This window comes from Heterocephalus glaber, unplaced genomic scaffold (genome assembly GCF_053883595.1).
Source record: "Heterocephalus glaber isolate CG9 unplaced genomic scaffold, H.glaber_assembly_v1.0 deba00001720, whole genome shotgun sequence".
In the NCBI taxonomy this organism is placed as follows: domain Eukaryota; kingdom Metazoa; phylum Chordata; class Mammalia; order Rodentia; family Bathyergidae; genus Heterocephalus; species Heterocephalus glaber.
Genome location: NW_028258433.1, coordinates 13215328 through 13226114, shown reverse-complemented (window position 1 = coordinate 13226114; position 10787 = coordinate 13215328).

Below are 10787 nucleotides of genomic sequence, written 5' to 3'. Positions count from 1 at the left end.
GAGAAAAAAATAGAGAAAAAGAGTAAGAAAAAGAGATAAGAAGCAAGGCAGAAACAAAAAGGAAGATTTCCCAAGCTCCACAAAACTGATGAAGAAGAAAGGAGGGAAAGAAAGAAGAAAAAGAACACAAAAAACCAGAAAAAACCAATGTCACACTCACAAAACAAAAAACAAAAACAACTCAACCAAATGAAGAAATGAATGAAAACAAAAAGTAAAAAAAGAAAAAAAAAGAAAAAGAAAGAAATTTCTCTGTGATTTTGAACATATGGTTTTCTTCTGGGGTCTACAATTTTGGGATGGTGTCCAATTCAATATCTGTCCCTGCTTTCATTGGTAGATAAAGAAAGCAGTCAGAGCCCACATCCACGAAGGCTGCAATCACTAGCAGTCAGTAGGATTAGGGTGGGTGTGCCAATTCTGGGACTTTCAAATCCACCTCAATTCAGGCTGAGCCTGGCTTCTAGCTGTGGGTTTGGGGCCTGGGTCATTTAGCTTATACCCATCTGGGGTCTCTTCCAGCCTGACCAGTGATCCCTGATCATGTATGTCTCCCATGGCTCTTCCTATGGGAGTATAAGTCTCAATATATTTTTATTAAAACTTTTTTGTTCGTAAAAGTAACACAGTATTGGCTGGGGATGTATTTCAGTGGTAGAGGACTTGCGTAGCATGCATGAACTCTTGGGTTTTATCCCTAGCACTTCAAAACAAATAAACAAAAACAAAAACCATCTGAAAACCCAACCATTTTTTTCAGATGATATTTCGTTATTAGTCTCTAAGGATTTTTTTCATATATACATAATTTCATTGATTTATTCTAGTAACAACTCCATGAGCTAGAGAGGTAGAAAAGGATATCACTTGGAGACAAAGGCCAAGGTGAAGGACTTCATTCCAAGCATAAGGCCTCACTTCCACTCAGAGTAATATCATTAATTAGGCCCAGGCTTTTCTGTGGGCAGACTGTAATCTACCTATGGATCTCAAAGTCACACCTGGTTAATTTCCCAGCTGACAATTGCCACCTGCTCCCCTCCCTGTGGGAAATTCCCGAGGGGAGCTTGTCCAACACTGACTCAGCCAGCCCACAGCTCACCAGCCTTCCAACACCACTGCTTCACCCACCTTGATCGTACTTGAAGGAAATCAAAAGTCACACCTTCTTGGGAAAGAACTAGGGCCTCTCGCTGGAGCTCATACTGTGTGCCACCCACGCAGCTCACATTCATTCAGACTCACAGATCAGGCTGAATTTCAAGAGCAGTGATGTGGCTCAGGCTGGGAGAGTCTGGGGGAAGAAGCTCATTTCTTGGTGGTCTGTAGGTGTGATAGACTTTGAGTCTCTGAGTCCTTCTTTGCAACAGAAAACACAATACTCGCTCCTCTTGGTGGAGTTCACATTCTTTCAATAGGGTTCTGAGGTCAAAGGTTTCACCAGGTAGTCTTTCCTTGACTACACTGCTTGTTTTTATTGTTTGAGCTGGGTATTACTAGTAAGAGCTAACATTTATTGAGTATATAACATGTGCCACAGGCACCACATTGCACAAAATAGTCTGTCTATTAATAGTCTGTGTCCCAGGGAACACAGCCATGAATAAAGCTTTCTTGAAGTTTACAATCCATTGGGATGACAGCCACTAGACAAGCACTGAGTTGATGGAATGATTATGAGACAAAGTGTTATAAGAGGTGGAAGCCAGGTTGCTTTAAGAGCTTGTTAATGACATTACTCAATCTTCAAGTAGCTCTGGGAAGGAGGTACAGTGGTACCTTGGTTCATGCACTTAATTGGTTCCATGATTCTGGGCAAGATGGTCACATTTGTGTTCATCTAGGGAAGATGGCTGCGATCATGTTTGTCACTTGATACAAAGTTCGATAATGGAAGCAAAGTTGTTCCAAATGCTTCTGTTTGCAAACCAAATTGTTCATGAACAGGAGCATTCCTAAGCTGAGGTATTACTGTACTGCTATCTCTCACTTTTCAGACAACACATCTTGAGCCCAAGGGAGAAAGTAGTAAAAGAGAATGCTGTAGTTTGACCAAAGATCTACCTAATGCTAAGGACATGGGAGCACTCCTCGTCTGCATTTTAGGCTAATATTCAGAAATGAGACCATTCACCATTGTTACAAGTGCATATCTACATCAGTTTAAATGGAAACACATTGTTGTTGTGGTAGAAGATCAAGGAAGGAAGGACCACAGGGAACTCATGTGCATTTGGCCACTGGTCTGAAGTCTTCCAGGCTTTTTCGGGAATCATCCAGGCAGTTCCATCAGCAGCCTCTGCTACCTCTGCTGGAAGATAAATTTGGGGCCTGTCTGGAGGTATGCGGGGCAGTTCTTGGAGCTTCTGATGTTTCCATTATTATTTTTAATAATAGTTTTATTGAGATACACTTCACACACCTTGTAATTCACTAATTTAAAGTGCACAATTCAATGGTGGTTAGGATATTTACAATTGTGGATCAATCACTAAACTCCCCAATTCTTGAACATTTGTATCACTCCAAAAGGAAACCACACCCATCAACAGTCAATCCTCATTTTCCCCTAATGCAATGGGATTTTAGTATAGAAAGACAGGATACCGAGGCAGTTTTTCTCAGGAAGTGGTGGATTCATATCCAAAAGGTGAGTGCTGAACATGGTGTAGTTGCACCCTTTTATACAGTTTTTGTGTCTTTGTCTCCCTTATATGGGCATACACTATCATTTTATAGTCTGGTTGGGTATACATTAACATTCTGCAGTGTGGTTGGGTATAATTTATGTTACAGAGTTGCCTCAGAACTACACATGCCTACACAGAAGCTGATATGTTACATTGTAAAAAGTCCCCCCACCCCACATGACATGTCAGGAGGGGCCCTACCACACTAACTGTTCTCTCCCATATCCCCACCTCTAGGAAACCACTGGTCTACATGCTTTCACTAATAAATTTGCCTATTCTACCTTTTCATACAGATGGGATCATATAATATGTGGCCTTTTGTGATTGGTTTCTTTCAAGGTTTTCAAGTTTCATTCATGTAGTGTTTATCAATTTCTTTTTATTGTTGGACACAATTCCATGTTATGGATATAGCACATTTATCTGTTTATCAGTCAATGGACATTTTAGTTGTTTTCACTCTTTGATTATTATGAATAATGCTGGTATGAACATTTGTGTACAAACTTTTGTATGTACGTTTTTCTCTTGAGTGTATACCTAAGGTTTGAATTATCAAATCATATACTATGTCATATCATTTACCATATGGTTAATCTTTTGAGGAATAGTCACACTGTTTTCTAAAAAAATATTTGCACTCTTTTACACTCTCACTAGCAGTACATATTATGGCTCAACTTTGTTCACATCCCTACCAACACTTGGTTATTTCTGTCTTTTTTATTATATCCCTTCTAGTGGATATAAAGTGATATTTGGTTTTGATTTCCATTTCTCTGATGGGTAATGATGTTAAGAATCCTTTTCTGGACTGGGGATTTAGCTCAGTGGTTTCGCCGCCTGCTGTGCAAGCGCAAGGACCCGAGTTCGATCCCCAGTACCAAAAAAAAAAAAAGAATCTTTTTCTGTGCTTATTGACCACTTGTATATTTTCAGAAAAATGTATATTCTGATTCTTTATCCATTTATTAAGTATTTGTCTTTTTGTTATTGAGTTTTAAAAGTTCAAGTATTTTGCATACAAGTCCCTTATCAGATGTATGATTTACAAGTAATTTTTCCCATTCTGTGGGTTTTTTCACTTTCTTAATTGGTGCTCTTTGAAGTATAAAAGTTGTTCATTTTGATGATGTCCAATTTATCTGTTTTTTTGTGCATATCGTTTGTGGTTTTGATGTCTAAGCTAAGAAACCATTGCCTAATCAAGTCCATAAAGACATGCTTATCTTTTTTCTATGAGCTTAAAAGGTTAGCTCTTATATTTAGTTCTTTGACTCATTTTGAGGTAAACTTTGCATATGGTGTGAGCAAGGGGCCCAACTTCATTCTTTTGAATGTGGATATCAGTTTTCCCAGCACCATTTGTTGAAAAGACTATTCTTTCCTTCTTGAAATGTCTTTCGCATCCATTGTTATTTTTTTCTAATTTGTTTTTATTGTGGTAAAATGCATATAAAATTGACTGTCTTCACCATTCATTGTTATTTTTAAGGCATTAATAAAACAACAGAAGCTAAATAAATTGCAGAGAAATTTCTTGATGATTATTGGATAGTAATGATTCATAATAGCTGCTCTGTGCATGTCACAAACATTACTTTGTTTAATTCTCACAGTAATGGTTATTCCCATTTTAGAGATGAGGAATTGAAAGGCCAGGAAGGTTGGCCAAAGGTCAACTGTTAATAATCAGTGGTCTTGGACTTTGAATCCAAACTCTAGTACTGGTATTAGCAGTTACTGGCTTATTCAACAATAGCTAACTCTATGTCAGCTACTATTGTAAGCCCATTTCTAACTCATTTCACTGGTATGATAAGTCTGTGAGGCTGTGTGCTACTCTTATGACCCCCATATGGATGAATAAACTGAGATATAGAGAGTTAAAAAAGATAGCCCAGTAAATGGTAAAGCCAGGATTGGAGCCCAGCATCCTTGATTTTTAACAGCCACACTATATTCTTCAAAGCTTTGTTGCTGCAGTTTTTAGTTTGCAACCACACCTTCTCTTTTTGGATATTTTTATAGCCTATTCATTTGTGATTTCCACAAACAAGTTACTTTAAGTTTGCCTGGACTTCTTGACTCTGGGATTGCTTGTTGTAATAGTGTTGAAGAAATTTCCAGGAGGGTTTTGTTTGTTTGTTTCTCTTAATGAGATGAGCAGCTTTCATAATGCTGAGCTTCTGCTTTTCTAAAGAAGGGGTTACTTGTAATAAGCAGGCATTGATAGCTTATGGGAACCTAACAACCCCACTGTGGATTTCATTTAAGGCAAGATGAATGATTTTCACCCTTTAGGCCTGTGTTCATAGCCTACCCAAGCATAATAAATGCTGCAGTTCAAAAAAATGACTGGTTCTATGCTCCTAGTTTTTACTGTTTCTTTTGAATTATGAAATGTCAGAGCTCATTAATCCCACTTGTTCTTTTTGCGGATGAAAAACACCAAGTGCCTCAAAGGGTTTGAGATTTGCCTCGGACTTCTGGTCCCAGTCCAGGCCATTTCCTGGTCCCTCCTGCCTCTTGGCATTGCCAGCATGTTTGTTTTTGTTTTCTTGAGGGTTATCTGTCCCAAAGTGTCTGCTACTCATGTTTTAATGGTGAAATGCAGGATGATATAATGCGTTTTAGCTGTTTCATTGTGAATTTACTCCAGATATTTTTTGTTTAATCACAAAAATATTTCCTAAGTTGCCAGGCAACATGGTGATGGAGTTTCAGGCTTTATTGCCAGCCAATGAAATAGAAAGGCCTCTCTTTTTTGCTTCCAGAATGAGCTTCACTCTCTTGTTCTGTTTCTCTCTTTCTAGATTTGTGTTCATTTTGTGTTTAGGTCAAAGAATCAAAAGGTATAGAGAAAAAAAGTGGGAAAAGCTAACCTAAGAAGAGTGAACCAGAATAAGTGGATAGTGTAAACCTCAATATGTGTATAATGCTGTGTTGGGTGGGAAATCATCTTGGTGATTACATTAAAAGTTAACATAGGCCGAAGATTTAGCCCAGTGGTGCCGTCACCTGCCTCACAAGCACAAGATCCTGAGTTCGATCCCTGGTGCCAAAAACAAACAAATAAACAAACAAAAAACTCAACATAGATCTGGCTAACTGGGATACAGAGCACATTTAATTAAGAAAATTAAAAGGTTACTACCACAGAGTAATTTACTTAGGTAAAACATGCACACATCTAAGGAAAGGCTATTGTGAACTTTGGGATCAAAGAAAAAGACAGAGTGGAAATAAACTCCAAGGTCAAAATATAGTAGAGTAGGCTGTGCTCTTCCCACACTGCTTTTCAGCATGGCTCTGACCCACAGGATAATTCTGTTGACTTTAGGAGTCCTCCATGGAAATAGGAGGATGGCAAATCCTGGGGGCCACTGAAGAAAACTTTATATTGTGTTTATTCATTTGGCCGAGGTAGAATGCTCCTTGTCTCCCATGAGGGACTTTCCAAGCATTCCGGTTCCATCGTTGCCATTAGTGAGTGCCACATGTGGCTTCCTCTCCCGTCACCTGTGCCCCCATGACCTCTCTTAGGATATCACTCCTTTTCACCAGGCCACTCATTTACTCCTGCTGGTGTCATGGCCCATGGTGTACACATTTCCTAAAAGGGGGCCAAGATCCAGGACCCCGCACCACACTAGCCTTTGAGTCACTGCTTGTGTGAAGACCTTTTATCACACTCATCTTGATGATACTCTACTCTGCCTCCTGTCCCCCAACTCCCTTCTTCTCTTCTTTAGATCCTACCTCCTCTTTTTGAATACAAAAAAGCCCAGATGTTTGGCCCTGTTAACAACTGCACTTCCCTTCCATCTTACTCCTACATCCTGCAACAGCATCCACAGTGAGTTTCCTTAATAAACAACACTCTTCCGGAATTTCTCAGATCTAACTTCCTCTGCTTCACCTTTGCCAGAGTCACACTTGCCAAGATTTCCAGTGACTCCTAACCAGCAACAAAAAAGCATGACCATTCCTCATACTTGTTGTTTCATGTGTTCATTCATTAACACAGCACAGTTTCTGTTAGTCTTTCATCACAACTCATTACTTTTCTTATTCAGTAAAGCTGACTGCACATGTATCAGGCTGTACACATGAGATGAATATATAGCCCTTGCCTTCAATACTCTTAGATTCTACTAGAGGAGAAACCAGTGAACAGACACAAATCTAGCTCTTGACCTGGGAAATGCTTCTTAGGACTCTCTTTAACTTGGTCATTTCAGTCATTAGTTTATTGTTTAATACTTTCCTTTGCCTAAGTCCACATTTTGCATTTTAATTCAAGCTATTCTTACAGAGTACAATTAAAATATACAGTGAACATTTAAATTTTTAAAATTTACTACAGTAAAAGACACATTGCCATTAATTTCCCTCAGAATACTCCCTCTCAATTTGAACACACTGTCCCATTGTTGCTACTTTCTGAAGAGAGGACCTCACTTGTGAGTGCCTTTACAAGGTGTTAGAAAATAAAATATGGTGAATACTGCTGCCAAATGCATTCCAGTGGCAAAGGAGCCTTGTGAAAACATTATGGTATGTCCTTATCCACTTTATTCAGCAGATTTGGCACTATGCAACCTCTGGCTCTTCCCCAAAGTCAAAATGACCACGAAAGGTAAACATTTTGAATCAATGCAAACTAAAGAGCAACTAAAGACACTCACAAAGGAGGACTTCCAAAACCTGTCTGTTGTGTAATTCTTTCTTTATTAAGCCCCTTAATACAACAAACATTTTAAAATCTATATGCAGATCATGGCTGCAAAACACATGAAAAATGAAAGAGCCTGATAATACAGCAAAGAAGCCAGGGTGGTGGCACACGCCTATAATCTCAGCACTTGGGAGGCTGGGGTAGGAGAATTTTGGAGAGTTTGAGTCCAGCCTGGACTACATAGGGAGACCCTGTCTCAAAACCCAAACAAACAAACAAAAAATATAGCAAAGGAGAGTTTAAAGGTAGACAAGAATGAAGTCTTTAAGAAAAATATGGCAAAACACAATTTGTAACAAGTTAGAATACGTCTTTGTGGAAGTGTATTACCTGCAGATACTTACAAGCATCAGTAGTCAGCATGCAGGAATGCTCAGGCAGCTTGTATACATCAGAAAAAGGAGCTGGCTTTTCATGCCTGCTGTCTTTTTTGATTGACTGGTGCCAGAGTTAAGTTACATACAGATAAAGCCTCAACTTGAGCCTCTTCACTTTCATAACACTGTAAAGTCTCCACTAGAGTGTTCATGTGGTCATAGAGTTTTGGGAAAATTTGTACAAATAGATAATGATAGTTCATTAAGACACTGTCTCTTTCTAGTCTGATTTTTCTCTCCACTAAACTCTTTCCTTGAATTGATGATTTCAGGCATCTTGGGCATTGGGCTAAGGAAAGTGGAGTTAGGCAAACAGTTTGGGTTAGAGGCATTCACAGTCACTTCTGTGTATAAATATTTCTAGCCATTCTAGAGTGTAGGAGTGGTTTCCAGGAATATTTCCAATATCCTTATGCTGATTCTACCAGTGTCACGACTGAACTGATGTGAAGAGTCACTAGGGCCTGGCACCGGAAACATCTGGGTAATAGAAGACATTAAGGTTTGAAATGGAAGGAGCCAGAGCTGCTTTGTGATCAATTTTTCCCACCATCAGATATGTAACATTTTAAACTGAGGGTTTAATTCTCATCAATGCCTTGTGAAAATAGTTCTCCCTGTTCAGCATATACTTTTTGACAACCTTTATAATTATAAATGCACCATATAAAGAAATTATTTTACCTGGGCACGATGGTTGAGTGTAATTATAGTACTTGAAAGGCTGAAGCAGGAGGGTCATTTGCATCCAGGAGCTTGAAACCAGCCTGGGCAACATCGCAAGACCCCATATCAAACAAACAAACACAAATAACAAAAAAAGGAAAAGAAAGAAAACAAAGTTAATTTTCACAAATTTCCATAAGAAATCCATAGAAATATTACTGATATTAACAAGTAAATTGTAACAAAAATTCAAATAATAATAAAAAACAGTAATATATTAAGAAGATAAAGGGGCCGGGGATTTAGCTCAGTGGTTCCGCCGCCTACTGCGCAAGCGCAAGGACAGGAGTTCGATCCCCGGTACAAAAAAAAAAAAAAAAAAGAAGATAAAGTAGAAAAAAATGATTCTTGGATTTCTGACAATCTAATTAATGGAAAAGCACAATTCCAGCAAGAAGAGGTCCTTCTCTGGGGACCCTGATCTAACATACCCAACCAGGATTCTTTTCTTTGCTGTGCTCAAAGAGTAAAGAACCCACAGGGAGTGAGGGGACACTTGTCTTTCAGTAGAGTTCACGGCTGGAACATCCTTAACGAGAAATCTCTGCCCCACACTGAGACAGGCATCTGGAAAGCACATTCAGGAAAGAAATCAAACTGGAAAGGGAGTGGCAAACCAGATATTATGGCTAGCATATTAAATAAGTCCAGGCAATAGAAAGTGAAGTACAACATTGTGACATGTGAAAAATAGCCACCCACTTAGGCTACCCTATAGGAATAAGGTAGAGCCAACCACCTCACAATAATAGGGCTAAAGGGGAAGTTGGCTGGTGAGCCTTTAGAGAGACAAATGTCATGATGGACAGACACTGGTTGACAAGGCCCTGATGAGAGGCCTGGGCTGTGCTTCCCAGTGCCAGTAGGGATGTGCCCTTGTATCCCTGCTACATGGTGACCTTTGTATCCTGCCTCCCTGCCTGTCTGAGGCTGCAGCCAGACTATGAAATGAAAGGAAAATATCCTTCTAAGGGTATTTCAGGTTCAAAATTCATTTGGCTTGTGGGAGGAAAAGGATATTATCTGATGACAGATAGTGGTAGCCAGTGCCTGACTATTACTCACAGGATCAACATACGCTGGGAATTCCAGGGAGGTGCATTCCAGAAAATCTGCATCCTGGTCCTTGACTTCTGGCTTAGGGAAACAATGGGGCATCAGGAGTAAAGGGTGTGTGTGTGTGTGTGTATGTGTGTGTATGTGTGTGTGTAGCTGAATACTCATCTCTAGTTATGATGTGACTGGAGCTAAAAGGCCATCCCAGTATTCCTCAAAAGCTTGAGAATTCCTTAGAAAACTAAGCCCCTGAGTATGATGTCTTTATTCAGTTCACTTCACAAATATCTATGTTGAGTTTTCTCTGTCAGCCATTTGAAATAAGAATTGTAATATAAAGATACAAAAGATAGGGCTCCTCCTCTTACAGTTTTGCAAATTTATTAGGGGGCTTACTGAATTATGTGAGAAAGAATGATCTATAGGAACTGGCAGCTACTTGTTTTTCTCTGGAAGTTGGCATTGGCAGAGTTGCATTGAATGAATTTTGGACTGGAAGCAAAGATGGATGTTTGGAATAAGTTAATTTTGGGTTCTAAGACCTCTGTCTTATAACAAATCTGTTTCCATTTTAATCTGCTTTTCAGCACATCAAGGTCCCTGCCTTGTTGCCTCCTGGGTCTCTGGATAAGCAGTGTTGAGAGCATTCAGAAAAGGTCCTGACTCTCTGTTACTAATCTTTTAACTATCAACTAAGTACAAAGCCCTCCAGTGGCTCCTTCCAAATTGGTCCATTACTGCACGGATGGTGAGGAGACTGATACAGTGAAGGCCCTTCATCTGGGGGCCAAAGCACCAGCTGTTGGGAACTTTGCCAAAGCCAGAGTGTACTTTGGTTAACCCGAAAATTAACACAGTGGTTCTGCTGTTAAAGTGTACGCTCCTCCCTCAAGGAAGCCAAGTGGGCCAAAACAGTGAAATGTTTTCAGAGCTGTAATGTGAGTAAATTCTGAAACAAACAGCAATGAAGTCAGTGCTTTATCTTTTTCCAAAGCTGGAAACATAAATGCTATTCTGTGCTTTAAAGTTTAACAGCTTGTAGCAATAATGTAGAACATTCTTACCTTATGAGGTACAGGCTGTTCTGTATGGTGGTCAACAAGACCAGCTGACAGGACTCCATGTTTGGGGAAGAAGGGAGAATGTCTGAGAACAAAGGACCAGAGAAGTGGATGAGAGTTCCATAAAAAGTTA